Source organism: Carassius gibelio, chromosome A15 (assembly GCF_023724105.1).
Source record: "Carassius gibelio isolate Cgi1373 ecotype wild population from Czech Republic chromosome A15, carGib1.2-hapl.c, whole genome shotgun sequence".
Classification (NCBI taxonomy): Eukaryota; Metazoa; Chordata; class Actinopteri; order Cypriniformes; family Cyprinidae; genus Carassius; species Carassius gibelio.
Genome location: NC_068385.1, coordinates 14,762,421 through 14,779,302, shown reverse-complemented (window position 1 = coordinate 14,779,302; position 16,882 = coordinate 14,762,421). Strand labels below are relative to the sequence as shown.

Here is a 16,882-nt window from a genome sequence, read left to right as displayed (position 1 = left end):
AGTTTTGCTCTCATCCGATTGTGTCAGTGCTGTCAAATCAATAATATTACTAAATATTAAAGCGATAGTTCACCCAGTTTTCAAAAGCCACTGACTTTAATAGTATTTTTTATTTTATTTTATTCTCTGCTCAACAGAAGAAAGAAGCTTAAAGAGGTTTGGAGTAAACGATGACAGAATTGTTATTTTTGGGATGAAATATCCCTTTAAATATTTTTTAAGTATCCCTTTTAAGAAGTGGGTAAGAACCCACATCAGCTGGCAGAAATGTTGAAAAATCATTGGTCGAAATAAAGATGAATACATACTGTAACAAACGCATTACACTTTGTTAATGTTAACATTAACCAACATTAGCTAATGGGAGCTTCTTGTAAAGTGTTATCAATATCTTTAAGAAAATGTGTGCTGAAAATGGTACAAGAGCATATTAAATAGAAACTAGCATTGCACATGTATTTAAATTCAGTCGGGCTAGATCCTTCTTGCCTCTTTCAGCAGTGCAAAAAGGAAATTTGTGGAAGCTGCTCCGCAAAGCCACCGGTTCTATTGGAAAGAATGCACATTACATTAATCTGACTAATGATCTATCACATTGAATAAATAAATCTACAAGAGCAATAATGTATTTTAATAAGAAATGCTAAAGGCCATTTAAATGAAAAATCACCTCTCAAAACTGTTAAACCACAGAATAAATCAGTTTTTTTTTTTTGAAAATTGTTGACAAAGGGAGTCATTTAAGGTTGATTTTAATAATTGATTGTGTGGAAGTGCTTTAAAAGATGCTAGCTGAATCGAAAGACGAAGGGTCTGATGTGTCTGTGTATGGCTCGGAGCTTTTGTTTGGTTAATCTTACGTATAAGATCTGCCACATTAATCTAACGCTCGTTGTGATGGTTTGATAGACAGTCTAGTTAATGGTTGAACTATCTATAGACTATAAATCACTGATGTTATTTCTGTAGCCTGTTGCCAGTTTTGAGCTGAATAACATGCAGCCTGTTGCGTGTTGTGAAATGTCAGTTTTTAAATCATGCGATTTGGCTCCAGAAAGCTCATAAAAGCAGCTGTAATTTTCAGTAATTAGCAGGGTAATTTCCTCCCCTTTCGCCTTTAGTTTCAAAAAGAAGTTGCGCTGAGAGGCAACAGTGTTGCGGCTAATTTGTCATTCTTCTTTAGCCACTCTGCATTTGCACTTGTGTCATCTGTCTGTGCAATCTGCTAGTAATTCGGAAATGAAAGAACAGCTGTCCTGAAAGGAGACTTAGAATGCCCTTTTTTTTTTTCTTTTTTTTTTTTGAAGTGGACAATAGTTCCTGTGAGCCACATCTACATATTCTCTTTCCAGCAATCCAAAAGGATCTGACCATCTTGTGGCCTAGAATGAAACTGCCTAATTGAATTGCTTACTTAATAAGCCAAATGAATCAAGCTTTCATCTACTATTGCTGTGGTACATTGACAAAGCACCATCAGGTTCCTGTCTGAATGTTTATTACCCACCACAATACACTGTGTGATTGTAAAAGCACTTGCTGTTTTAATGGCTCTTGTTTGGTTTTATAGTTGAGGAAAGCACAGCAGATACGACTTTCCTGTCCTTGTCACTTCATTTGTGATGTGCTTTTTTATATCTGTAAATAAAGATTCTCAAGATTCAATAAAGGCAGCTTTTCACTTAACCCATTGAGAAGTGTTGTTAGGTGCCGTGTGTAGAGATTATTGTGAAGTACCCGAAACAGCATTTAGATGATTAGTTATCTGACAACTCGCTATTCCAATGAAGTCAAGAGTTTGAACACAACCTAAAAAATGCAATGTAAAATCGTTAATGTGTTTTGAAAAACAATATATCACAGTACAATACATAATGTCGGTTGTAAACAACAGACAGTATGATCCTATTAAATAGTAGAGTGGTGGATGGTTTGCCAGATTTGAGTGTTAGGTGTCTATTTCAGTTGTGGGTTTGCCACAGGACATGTATAAATCATCACTGTGGCTTGCGGTTCTTCACTGTGGGATCTTCTGCCAGACCCTGTGGGGTGAACAGACTGTGACCTGGGTGCTTTGGATCTTGTAGTAAAGAATGGGATTTGCCATGGCAGCAGAGACAGGAGGTCATGGAAAGTGTCCTGTGTCTCTTTAGTTTTTTCTGACCTCCTTGTCCTGTGCTTTCATCGTGCTAGACAGTGAGATGAGACAGGTAGGCCGCGGGCCTGGATGCTTTCGCTGGTGTCGGGGTGGAAGTTTTCGTGTGTTGGTTTGCAACAGACACTTTGAAGCAGTGCTGGAAATGGGGACACTGTTGTAGCTTTCTCAGGATGTGCTGAACCTGAAACACTCTGTTCCCAGAGTCCCTGCCTTCCTCCATAAGTCAAAGAGTTCCACATTCAGAGCCGGCATTCTGCCAGTTACATCAGCAATGAGAATGCAGCTTTGAATGCATTAAATTCAGATTAATAATATTGCACTATTTGGATATTATCTATCTATCTATCTGTCTGTCAGTCCGTCCGTCCGTCCATCCTATCTGTATCTAGTCTTTTATGTTGCATATATTTGATCAATTTATATATTTGATACAGTAAATACTGTAATAGTTTAAGATAGTATTACAATTTAAGATAACTGTTATCTTTGAATATATTTTAACATCTAATTTGGTCCCGTGAAGCTGAATTTTCAGCATCACATGATCCTTCAGAAATTTTCTGCTCAAGAAACATTACTTAATTATCAATGTTGAAAGCACTTGTACTGCTTGATATTTTTATGGAAACCGTGAGACATATCATTTGTTTCTCGATTCTTTGATGAATAGAAAGATCAAAAGAACACAATTCATTTCAAATAGAATTTTGTAACAACGTGAAAGCATTTATTGTCACTTTTGATCAATTGAATGCATCCTTGCCAAAATATTTTTTTCTTGCCTTACCTTACTTAACTTTGGAATGGTAGTGTATATATTTAAATAAATTTTCCATGCTTAGTTTTTATTGTAGTTTAATTTATTTCAGGTAACCCCATCTCAAAATGTCACATAACTTTAAAAATATATATATATATATATATTTTTATATACAAGCTGTTGTATCTTGTCCTGAATAAGCTACACAAGGACAGACTTTGCCACAAGTCACATGTTTGGCTGTGCTAGACATGGCCAAATCTAACTCTGGCTATAATACAATACAATACAATACAATATTTATACAGTATTAAAATGTATTTGAGCGTTATGGGGTTTTGTTCAAATGTCTGTTAGATTCTAATGTAGAGACTTCCTTCTTTCACAGTTCTTTAACACAATCCAAAATGATAACAAAACAGATGCAAATTTACTTGAAATATGTTAGGTTAGCGGTAAGAAAGGGCTCTGTAGGTGGACCTGTTGAACTGAGGGTGGTGAGTTTAATTCTGCTGATCTCAGTGTGGTGTCTGTGGAGAATAGCTGTCTTTCCCACAGCTTAGTTCATAATTATTTACTCATTAATTGGCTGCAGACATTGGAGATATAGGCTGGCAGCTTCGCACCTTCATTACCTAAGCATGCCTCTATAATGACATCCGAGAAAAGGAATATGTTTTAATTAGCAATGTTGTAGTTACTGCATCAGTGCCGCAGTGCTTTGTTTAATTTAAACATAATTCAGTGATTTATTTTTGCTGTTCATTACCAGTCAAACTCTGAAGAAATACCATAGCGCTACCATAGTACAGTGATGTATCAGATGGCAATACAATGATGCTTTGATATTAACCAGGAATATAATAGAAAACAGATGTGATTAGTTATGAATTACTAAAGATTATATTTACAGTGCTAAATTATTTTTGTGTTTTAAAGATGACACCCTCATGTCATTCCAAAGCAGAGAGAACTATCCCTTAATGTGATGTGAGCATTATATGATGGTAAAGGTAATCTAAAGGTAAAAAAAATGACACATGAATATGCACAAATTAAAAATGAAATAAAAACCTCTAATAAAGGCTTATGAGCAATATGGTACCTATATACTGTGTATCTCCGATATATACCACAATGTTGAATGATTATCTTATTCCTATATCATGATATTAACACTTCATAGGTACCTGAAATAATATTATTGCATTCACATAATATTTTTTTGCACTAGCAAAATAAAATAATTTGTGTTAGTGCAAACTGGTTGTTTATAGCCTTTTAAGAAATATGAAGACTCTCTCAGACAGCAGAAATCTTTCCTGGATCAAGGTAGTAAGTCACCATCATCTTGGCCTTTTCTTATGATTTACAGAAGCTATTTTGTTAAATTCTATTCAGTTTGGCCGAAAAATCAGAGGCTGCATGCATCACCGTCGCCATATATTGGATCCCAGCATTCCTTCTTCCGCACAACACCCCACTGAGCCGGTAATTGCACCATTCATGCAGTGAAAGGACAGGGCAATATTTTACAGTGATAAACACCACTTACTAACTCCACTTCCCTTCACATTAGCATCTGTGAACCTCATAGGTTGCTCCATAAGGGCTGCTAGAATGATTTGATTTACGTTTTAGCTGGTAGACGGGTCATTTTGTTGGATTCACTGTGGGTTTTGAGCGTCGATGAGAAACACTAATCTTGATGTGGTAACAAAACTGTCATTCGATGCTCCAGCCGGCTTACGGAAACAGGTTGCTAGCTGTTAACGGTGTATGTTTGCTAAGGTAGCACACGCTCACATGATGTGTTTGAGGAGAACGGCAGAATGGTTGTCACTTGAAAGGCTCTTTGGAGCAGCGCATCTCCCTCAGATGATGGAGGCTTGATATCGCAGCTGTCTGCACTTCCATCATTTCAGTGAAAGATCTCCGGTAGGAAATGCTCTGCACCTTGAGTCAGGGAGATTGAGCTGTTAGTCACGCCACGGCTGCCCTCACTTAACTAACATCAATGTTCAAACTGAGCGCTGGCTTCTCTGGCAGAGTCAGCCCGAGCCAGCGGATGCCTGTTTCTCTGCTTTCTCTCAATAGGTGTCGGCTCTGTTTTACATGAATAACTCGACTTGATATTCAGCACCAGATTATAGCACCAGAATTGGCATTTTGGGTATTTGGAACAAAAGTTCTGTTTCAGAAAACTTTGCATGTTTATTTTATTTTACTTTACTTAATACTGGCCTTTTAAAGTCCACATGAAATCAAAATTGACTGTTTACTTTACTAGCGCACATAGCTAGTCTTGATGTGAATTAATCCATGCAAGTCAATCCACTGAAAAAAAATAGTTTTAGAAAATAGTCTTGGAAATCTTTAATCAAAATCTGAACATTTACATCCGCTCTGGAATGGCATTCCTTTTCTGATGATGTCAGTTTGATGGTCTGGGCTGAATATCCTTAACCACGCCCCTTCATCTGTTAGTTTGCTACGAGAGAGACAGAGAGAAGGGGCCCAAAAATAAAACCACGACATCTATTCAGTATTCCATTTCGGATGGAAATACGTCACTACACTGAAATAAAGTTGGCAGCAACATCCAGTTCACACGGACTTTAAAGCATCAAAAAAAAAAAAAAAACTACAGCACCATCCCAACTGTAAATAATGCCTAGAAATGAAAATTCTCATTTTTAAAATGTATTTACTATAATTTTCTTTACTAATGCTTTTGAGCTATTTGACACTTTTAGCAAGTTTTGGATTTATTTATAATTTATTATTGATAATATTGCTCATTTATCAATTTTACTCATGATTTCAGTGTTGCTAGCAAAAGAAGCTTATGCTTTGGTCTTGAAAGCTTTGCTAAGAATCAGTTGAAATTATGAAAATCAGTATATAAAATCAGTTTTATTTTATTTCTTTTTTATTGAGATTTTCTTTGTAAGTTTTGTTAAACAATGCTATAATATAAACAGTAAACAGCTACAGTAAATATTTCACAGACACTTGTCAAAATATGTTGTCAGAAAATATATAATTTTTGTTTGTCAGGCTGGGTAAAATTATGTGCCAAGCAAAAATGTGAACTTATGGCCCAGAAGAAGAAAAAAAAACATTGTTGAGCCCTTGGCCGTGCAAACATTATTTCACAGACGTCACCTTAAGAAACAATTCCCCTCTGAATAGTGCTTCTGTCTTTGGCTTAGCAATCTGATCCACTCAGAAATCAGAGAGAGATATAAAGACAGACATCCCCACCGGAAATCCTTCAACCTTGTTTTCATCAGCACCATCGGGAACACAGGGTTTATTCTTATTTGAAATGGCATTCAGTACTGCAAAAATTAATAAGTCAATATTTAGAGACCTGCGATAGAACTGACTCTTAATTTTCATATATTCCTTTGCGGAACAGACAGCATGACATACAGCAAGCGCAGTGGAGACGTGTCAGGTGTTCCAATGCAAATCAACGATTTGCGACGATCAAAGGCCTGTTTTCCTGCCTTTCATTGGGAGCTCATATGGCTTCCTCATTTTAGACCTTTTTCGGATTTTTATGCGCTGAATAGCGGTAACACGGAGATGCCGCTTGCACTTTTCTCTCACTGATTGCTCGAGGTCTTCGGTGCATAGGTGTAGATTTGTAGATAAATATCCTGACAATTATAATAATACCATTCAATTTTGACATTGTAGGGATATTTTTTGTCCCCATGAGGAGAACAGCTTATAAATCATTCAGAATGCCATTTTCTGAAAGTATAAAAATGCAGAAAGTTTTGAATGAGGGTTAGGGAAAGGATAAAGTGATAGAAAATAGCATCATTTGATCATTTTTTTAAATTCTAATTTAATTGTAGAACTGCTGTTCCAAATTATTTTTTTTATACTTTACATTTTTATTTCAAATATTACTATTCCAATATTACAAAATTATCATTAGTGTTACTGTTGTAAAATTGATTTGAAATTTAAAATTAAACGTATTTCTATTGTTCCTTACTTAAAGTATATTAAGTTTGTGCTACTTTTATGGTTACAGTATAGTTTCACATCAAATTGAATTTGTATACATTACAAAAAAAAAACATTTTTTACATTTATATTTATGTAATTTCTTAACTAATTTAAATAATGGTTCTTCCAAAGTAGTGTAAACCATCCTTTCATAATGTGTACACTGCATCCTTTTATTCTTAATTGTTTTTTTATGTTTTACACCTCTTCGCTACAAAGCATTTTCTTTCTCTTTTATTTATGTATTTTTATTTTTTAATTTTTCTAGGAAATGCGGTCTTGCTTCACAGGGGGTTGTTATATACCTAAATGAGACTCATTTCTCCTTTCGAATATTTAGAATTAGCATGTGAAAAACATACCAAGCAGGATAAAGAGAAAAAAACACATGAGAGATGTAAAAATAGACATCGAGTTATTTTCAAAACGAATGAAATGCAACTGTAATAGGATACATGTATACATACATATGGACTAAATCAGTATTCATAATATGTGCTGGAGCTGTGCTACATCTGATGCTGAAAGCCAATAAAAGAAAGCTCTTGTGTGTAAATTGCCATGTGCTCTCAAGCAGCAAAGATGTATATCACACTTCCTGCATGTCAGAATCTAAATGACAAACCACGGATAACACAGTTTTTTTTTTTTTTTTATCTTAAATGTGCTCATACCGTCACCCGGCGTTCTGCAGCACTTCAGTGATCGTCCAACCGAAGCAATGAATCCTGGCAGACGCTACTGACTTTATGGACCAGGCTTTAAAACCTTATTTTAGTGCCATGGCTTTTGCTTAGACATATTTCGCAGTCACACACACTCACACACATGGTGACACTGAAGCCAGATGGAGTATAAACACTAGCTGCTGAGCACCAGGCTTCTCGCCAGTCAAATGTGATTGCCATCAGTGGCAAATTAACAACAAATTAAGCAAGCGAGTTGGGTAATTATACAGTCAATCAATAAGACATACTTTACACTGGCAGCAGGTAAAATTCTGCATTAATAGCAAACTGGAATGAATTAATATTGATTAGAATTTCCTTTATAAGGAAGAACAACTGTTATATCCCCACAAAATAAACTACTGTTAAAATTGTTTTGTTTTTGTTTTTTTAAGTGTCATACAACATATTCCAGACAGACTTGAAGAAACGATTCATTTAATTTTGTGCAGAACACAAAAGGAGAAATTCTGACATTTTGATATATTTTATTTAAATGTGTTTTATAAATATATGGGGACAGCCCATAGGCGTGATGGTTTCTATACTGTACAAACTGTATATTCTATGGGCCTACACCAACCCTACATCTAAAACTAACCCTCACAGGAAACTTTGTGCATTTTTACTTTCTCAAAAAAACTGTATGATTTATATACAGTAATGATTTATAAGCGTTTTGAAAAGAAATGGGGACATGGGTTATAACCTCATAAGTCACCCTCATCTTGTAATACCTGTGTCATACCCATGTCATTATACAGAGTTGTGTCCTGATATGTCATAAAAACAAGAGCACACACACACACACACACACTCACACAAACACACTACAATTCGAAAGTTTGTGGTAAGATTGTATTAGTTAAGTTTGTTTAATACATTAGTTAACATGAACTAACAATGAACAACTCCACTGTTCAGGATTACTTACTGTTTTGTTAATGTTAACTTATAAATATACTAATGCATCTCTTCACATTAACAAATTAATTAGCTAGCATTGTGGTTAAAGCATGTTTAGTTAAAGTTAACTAAAAATGAACAATGCATTTGTTCAGCATTACTTAATCTTTGCTCATGTTTACTTATTCATATACTAATGCATTAGTTAATCCATCAGTTAACATAAGTGAACTATGCCTGTAGCTTTATTAAACAAGCTTTAATTATAATACAGTATATACACAGGTTATTTAACAGCTAACACACACAATGGATAAACAATACTAACTCTCCAATTTGGGTACTGATCTGGGGTATAGGTACATTTGGAAAACATCTAAACATCAACTGATAATGTTTCTCATGTTTGTAGACATGTTTATTAACATGACTTACTATTAACAAAGCATTATTTAAGGGAATTTGTGAACCTTATTGTAAAATGTACACTAGTCCAACATTAACTGATGTTTAACTAACATTTGTAGACTGTTTATTAACATGACTTACCATTAACAAAGCATTTACTAAGGGAATGTGTGATCCTTATTGTAAAGTGTACACTATTTCAACATTAACTGATGTGTTACTAACATTTTTAGACTGTTTAGTAACATGATTAAAGCATACCACTAACAAATAATACAAAACAAACACGCATACAGTAGAGTTCTGTTCCTAGTGTGACAAGTTTATCATGTTACACAGCAGAAAATGAATCATACAGGTTTGAAAAATTATGTGAGTAAATGATTAAAGTAAGTAGCAATAATGACTTTTATGTAATTATTTTTAGGCTTTAAAGCTAGTTTTAAATCCACAACTATTTTGAAGTAATGATGTTGATTTTAGTCTCTGAAATATGAATTATGTTTCCCCAGAGGGTTTTTTTTTTTTTTAGCACAAATGTCTCCACAGCACATAGTTTGTCAGGCAACTTGTTTGCGTCATCACGTCCGCTATGATGCATGGAGAATGGAGCTCGCTCACACTCTGGAAACGTTAAGTGACTGAATGTCATTTATTCTTTTAATCTAGCATAACATTTCCAGCCATTCGTTACAAGTGGATGAGCATTGCAATACTAGCCCAGTCTACACATCATTTTGTCATAATTCAGAATGATTTTTTTTCGGACACAACACAGTGCCGCTGTTTGAAATTCATATGCGTCCAAGCGGCCTTTGAGACGTGGGCTCAGGTGTAAAATAACAGCTGTGGTCTACTTGTGGGAGGGAAATGCATCTCAGTCAATGAATGACTTCAATGAGAAAACATTTTTGGGAAGTATGGAAACTGTTTATTGCTTCATTGATCCTTTTGTATGCTGTCTACATAGCAATGTGCGGTTCTGTGTGCGATGTCAGATGTGAGGCCAAAACAGCCCACATTCTTCTCAGGTCATCTGAGCCGCTTTAATAGCTCTTTATGAGACACGTTGGTCACAACATATGATAATTAACAGACTAGTGCCCCATCATTTTCTTGTCATTTTACCAGTTTCTGTCTGAAGCATGACAGCAAAAGCCGTGTAATTGGGTATGTATATATAGAAAGATAGAATACTTAGGCCTGTGTATTCTATAGTACCATATTACAGTATATTTCAAAATGTATTTTTAGCATAATTTCTCCCGTCTTTAGTGTCATGTGATCCTTTAGAAATCATTCTTATATGATGATTTGCTGCTCAAGAAACATTTCCTTTTATTTTCATTGTTGAAAACAGTTGTGCAGCTTCATGTTTTTGTGGAAACTGATACATTTTAATATGAAAGTTTAAAAGAACAGAATCTTTTTAGAATAGAAGTGTTTTGTAAGATTATAAATGTCCAGTTTGATCAATTTCAATCCATTCTGGCTAAATAAAAGTATTAATTGTATAAAAAAATGAAAAGAATACATTTTATTCTTCTTTTTTTTCCACACCATTAATTATGCAATGAGTAATTCATTTACTGAATTGTTAATTAAATAAGCATGTTGGCTTTCCTTTTAATAAGTAAAGATATTTTAATGTTTAATTTGTTGTCATGGTCAGTAATATTGCATGGAGCCGCACCGTTGTAAACTCACAGGAAGAAATCCCAAGTTGCCTGTGAATAACAACAACTAATCAAAGACTTTATTTCGCATCTCCTCAGGGGTGAGACTTCATTTTGAGCAATAGAAGAAAGGGGAAATTAAAAGAAAGAAAGTGTCAAAACAAATACTGGGTAATGTTTTGTAGGGAGAAAAGGTACTAAAGATTTTTATGCTACGATTCATGTTTTGTAATGTATAACGGATGCTGAAGATAAATGTTATTTAACCCCATATAATGTACAGGGTTAGAAATGCTTAGTTCAGCCGCCTACATAAAGGATATTATCCAGTAAAAAGATACAGTCCACTGTCAAACCAACATACTGGAAAACTGCTCTCTTTTTTTTTTTTTTTGAGACCTGCAAAAATTGAGTTTACCAGTTAAATGGGTCATATAATGCTACATGCACTTTGACAAGTTGTTTGAACTGAAATGTGTGTTGGCAGTGTGTGTACACAACCACCCTAAAATGATCAAAATCAACCAAGTGTTTTATTTGTAACCTCTGTAAATGTTTTCCCCTTTCTCAAATCGAGCCATCTGATTATGTGACGTCACGCAGTCGGAGGCCCCTCCCATGATTGTTTGATTGACAGCAGCGCTTCAGCACAGACTGGACTTGTGCCTTACCTCAGACCCGCCCTGAGTGAGCCGTCATCAGTCCGACATGCAGACGAGCATGACTCCTAAGTGATTGAGGTGTTTCGATGTAATAATGAACATACTGTAGCAGTAGTCATTTACTCCCGACATCTGAGCGACTGAAATCACAGAGGATTAACTTACGTTTGGATCTGAGAGAAATGCGTCCTCGATCTACTTAAATGCGTTTGTTCGTGCGCGAATCAATCATTTATGATCCAGCCTCACCTACAAAAGCAGTGAGTATAATGTATTTTGATGAATCACTGAAAATCGCCTTTCCTAATAATGTTCCTAGCAAGTTTCACTATGAATGTTGCTAAAGAAAACAGTCTCATAGAGCAGCTGGAAGAGAGGGGCGGGGTCAACAGAGCTTATTAGCATTAAAGGAGAATTCCACAAATCAGCGTGTTTTGAATAGAGCAGTTTTTACAGGGTAAAAAATAGTTTTTTACACTACCATTGAGAAACTTTAAACAAACTACGTCACAGAATTTTCATTAAGACCCTAAAGAATCATATCAACTTGTGGAAAATTGCCTTTAATTCTTAAAAGGCAATTTTAATCTTGTAATCGTTAGAGAGTTTGATTCTTAACCCTAGGGTTGTGGGTTTGAATCCCGGGCCGGCAATACCATGACTTAGGTGCCCTTGAGCAAGGCATTGAACCCCCAACTTCTCCCCGGGCGCTGCAGCATAAATGGCTGCCCACTGCTCCGGGTGTGAGTTCACAGTGTGTGTGTGTGTTCACTGCTCTGTGTGTTTTCAATTTGGATGGGTTAAATGCAGAGCACAATTTCTGAGTATGGGTCACCATACTTGGCTGAATGTCATGTCACTTTCCAAGCTGTGAATATATTTTACAAATCATCAGGCCAAATTTTGTCTGAAATACAATGATAATCTTGAACATCTTTTGCAATGATACAAGATGTAAACTTTCAATTATGAGATTCTAACTTGTATTTGCGAGATAAACTCAATTGTGAGATATAAACTCGCAATTGTGAGAAAATAAGCTTCCATACACTCTTGCTTATGTGCAATTGCTTAAATATTTATCAAAATCGAAAACGATCAATAGGAACAAGAGACCAAGACTACCAGGTGAGAAATTATCTTATATGTTGTAAATATTGGGTCTCAAATGGAAAGACAGCCAGAAATGGACCTTGACCTGCCAAAAGTTGAATAAAAGTAATTATTAGTGCTCCTCGCGGTGCACATTTACTCTGATGCTAGACGAATGAAAGCTTGGTAAGCCGAGATGTTTGCTTCATCATTCATTCCCCCCACCCACAGCTGATTGATTGTTGTGATTTTATTAAGAAAAGGAGAAGGGGAAATTGAAAAATGCTGGTAGCAGTGTGGAAACACAGCGTTGATTATAAACTCTTTGGTGAGACAAAGGGCCACCTTTCCATTTGTAGCCCAACAAATAGGCAGCAGGTGTTTTTGACAGGTGTCTGATTGCGTGCTACAAAAGACATTAAAAAAGCAAACAAATTGATGCATTTTTGTGCCTCTCATGGTAAATGGAGTCGGGCCTGATGGATGCTATTACCCAGGGATCTGATTGGTGGCACGCAGTGACTGAATAGCACAGGTGTTTTGGGGAGAACAGTTTGTGTATCAGTTATGCTGAGCGTTGTTGCTTAAATCATGATCTTCTGAAGTGTATTTGTAGAGCGGCTCACTATGGCATTGGTAGTGTAATTGGTTTAACCTTTTAAATGGATAGATGATTTCCCATAGTATGACACTCGTGATTGAATTATAATATTTATAATGAATGGAGCATATGCAGCCTCCCTTGCAAATCGGACAAACATAAATCAGCGGTCCTTAACTGGTTTGGCATCAGGACACAACAAATGAACACAACCCAGTACCAGAATTGTTTATCACACAAAAACATAAATGTCCTTAAAAAAATGTTTGCATGAAAATTGTATGCACTGTATTGTAGCACTGTAATGCAAAATATTCACTAAAAAGAACCAGCTCATAAGAACATATTTTTTTACGAATCACACTACATAAGTGTTGTTTTATGTATATTTGATTCACTAAAAAGAACCATATGTGGAGTCATTTATTTAAAAATCAGGTACTGACACCGATTTCATGATTAATATGGATTTAATTCAATTATTATGGAGAGTTATCAAATAAAGTACATGTCAATATTTCTTAAGGAAAACAATGTAAGTTTATGCCATAATATATAAACAGTCAACAAAATTCGTGACTTAAAACGAGATGCAGCGTAAATGCTGGTCATGTGATGATGATTATAATTAAATTTATAATACAATAATTTTGAAAAATAAAAACAAGACTAAATGTGGTTTACAAAATAAAGTGACGTGACATACAACCAAGTATGGTGACCCATACTTAGAAAGGAAGAAAGGGACTGTTGTGTGTACTTCTAACATGTTTGGCTGGTAAAATAAATGTTGTAAATTCAAATCAGAGCGTCTTCTTTTGGAGAAAGTCAGAGTGGATCTGGTCCATAGCGGGGAGATTATTAATGTGAAGTCCAGTAGCTGGGTGAGTGCAGGTTTAGTGACTGTTCTGTGACCTGTGTTCTGTCGGTCGTAGTGGGAGGATGATGTCCCTGTCAGCTCCTCTCACCCTCATGTTCTCATTATCCACCTCCTGTCCCCATGCTCCACATGACAGACTCAGGGACAGGAGCACACAGCCATTCACCACAGATTGTTATATAAAGAAATAGTGCATTATGGGGAAAAAGGAAGAATATAATCTAATAGATGACCTTTCATCAAATAAGCATTTCATCAGTGTGGGTCAAGCTTTAAAGGGGTCATCAGATGCAAAATTCACTTTTGTTGTTGTTTATATGTGTGTTGGAAGTGTGTGTACACATCAACCTATAATAATAAAAAAAAAAAAAAAAAAGTGGGTTTTTTAAAAATCCCCTTTCTAAAATCAGGCTGATCTGAGATTCCTGTCAAAGTGACGTAGTTCTGCACAGCCCCCTCCCACGATAGTTGATTGACAAGGCCGTCTTACCTTAGACTCGCCCTGAGTGAGCTGTCATCAGTCCACCATTGTGTCGACTCCGGTGCAGGGGAAGACAAGAATGACCCCTAAGCGATTGAGATGTTTTGTGGTTGGATGTAATAATGAACATAACAGTCGTCATTTAGTTACTCCTGACATCTGATCCGCTGAAGATGCAGAGGATTAATGTTAATTTAGTTTTTGAAGGAAATGCTCCAGTCCTCCATCTGCCTAAATGCATTTAAGTTTGCGCCAATAATTTGTGATCCAGCTTCATCTACAGAAGTGAGTATAAAGGTTTTTTTATGAATCTTTGCAAATTGCCTTTCCTAATATGCTAGTTAGCAAGTTCCATGGCTAAAGTAAACAATATTATGAGAACAGCTCATCACCCCGTGGAAGAGAGGGATGGGGTGAGCAGAGCTCATTAGCATTTAAAGCAACATGCATGCTAAAAACAGCTAACTTTGACAGGGTAAAAGGGTTTTTTACACTACCACTGAGAAATGTTAACCAAAGTATGTTATAGACTTTTCGTTAAGACCCTAAAGAATCATATCAAAAATATAAAACCCTAAAATACACAAAAAACCTCACAAAATATTAAAGGCAAATCTATACAAGTGCGTTTTCAATCAACATTTAAAAACAGGCACACATTCAGATGATCTAATATCCACTGGCAAACTATTTCATAGTTTTGGAGCCCTCACTGCAAAAGCCCTATCTCCTTTTGTTTTATATCTAGTTCTTGGAACTGCCAGCAATTCATTAAAAGAAGATCTAAGACATCTCCCTGTTTTGTACAGTCTGAGAAGCTTCGCTAAATACAAGGTGCCAAGCCATTAAAAGCTTTATATGTCAATAAAATTATTTTAACATTAAAATAAACAGGTAACCTATGTAAAGAAGTTAAAACATGTCTAATATGATGAAATAACTTTGTACTTGTCAACAATCTGGTTGCAGCATTCTGTACTAATTGTAAACACAACAAATTATGATGATTCAAAGAAGAAAACAAGGCATTACAATAGTCAAGACAGGAAGAAATAAAAGCATGAATAAGCTTTTTTCTGTATCATTAAAAAAAACATCTCACCTTAGAAATATTTCTTAACTGATCAAAACAACACTGAACCAACTTCTTGACATGAAATTCAAAGTTTAAATGAGTATAAAAATAAACACCAAATGTTTTTGCTACCTGCTTTATTATTTGGAAAATCCCTAATTAGACCAAGCTCAATCTGAATTTTACTTGAACTCCAATTGTCCAATACCAATTGTCACAACTTCACTCTTTTGTATTTAACTTAAGAAAGTTTAAAGCCATCCGATTTTTTAAATCTATAAAACATGCTTGTAGGACATCAAGACTATTCAGATCATTGCAACACCATGTATAACTGTAAGTCATCTGCATAACAGTGAAAATGTATGTTATGTTTTCGGATTACAGCACCTAATGAAGCATGTAAATTGAAAACAAAATTGGTCATAAAAGGGATCTCTGTGGAACTCCACATTCAACTTCAGAATTTTAGGATGCTTAATCTGCAACTGACACTACAAATGTTTTATTTGACAAATAAGACACAAACCAATCCAACACCGTTCCCGAAACCCCGACCCATTTTTTCAATGTATTAATTGAAATAAAATAGTCAACTGTATCAAAAGCTGCAGTCAAATCTAATAAAACTAAAATTTTACATTCACCAGCATCCTTTGCCATCAATAAATCATTAGTCACTTGTAAAAGAGCAGTTTCGGTACTATGGTCTACTCTAAAACCAGATGGAAATTTCTAAAAAATATTATTCTCATTAACACACCAACGATTGCTTGGCTACTGCCTTTTCTATTATTTTTCAAATAAAAGGTAGTTTAGAGATAGGTCTACAATCATTTTCAACTGCAGGATCTAATGAAGACTTCTTCAGGAGCAGTTGGATCAATCTTTAGCTCCTCCGGAATACATCCAGAAATTAGAGAACTGTGAGATAGTAGACAGTAGAATAGGTCCAACCACTTCTATAAACAATCTTACAGGAACCACATCATTAAAACATCAAGTTTTCAACTGTTGCACAATCTCACAAATATCCTGCTCTGATACAGGTAAAAAGAAATCCAACAATACCTCCCTACAGACTGGATTATCCTCACAATGAACCAAAGGAGTGGAAATCGAAGCCCTTATATTTGCAGCCTTGTCCACAAAAAATTACGTAAAAGACCTACAATCTAAAGGGCTCAATGCAATATTGGGCTGGCAGGTATGTCAAATCATTAATTACATTAAATAAAAATCTAGAGTTGTGATGGTTGGTGTCAATTAAATTTGAAAAATAAGCAGATCTTGCAGCTTTAACTGTCTTATTAAAAGACACCAATAAACTCAAATGCTCAAAATAAACATGAAGTCTCGTTGATTTCCATATTTCCGTTCTGCTTTCTGACACTTTCTCTTTAAAATACGAATATCCTCATTTATC

The 16,882-nt window shown here is 35.4% G+C and overlaps 1 protein-coding gene across 2 annotated transcripts in view; it reads left to right on the top strand.

Annotated features, from left to right (window-relative positions):
• Nucleotides 1-16,882, top strand: part of LOC128029300 (cell adhesion molecule 1-like) — a 158,161-nt gene that overhangs the window by 71,959 nt on the left and 69,320 nt on the right. The window lies entirely within an intron of this gene.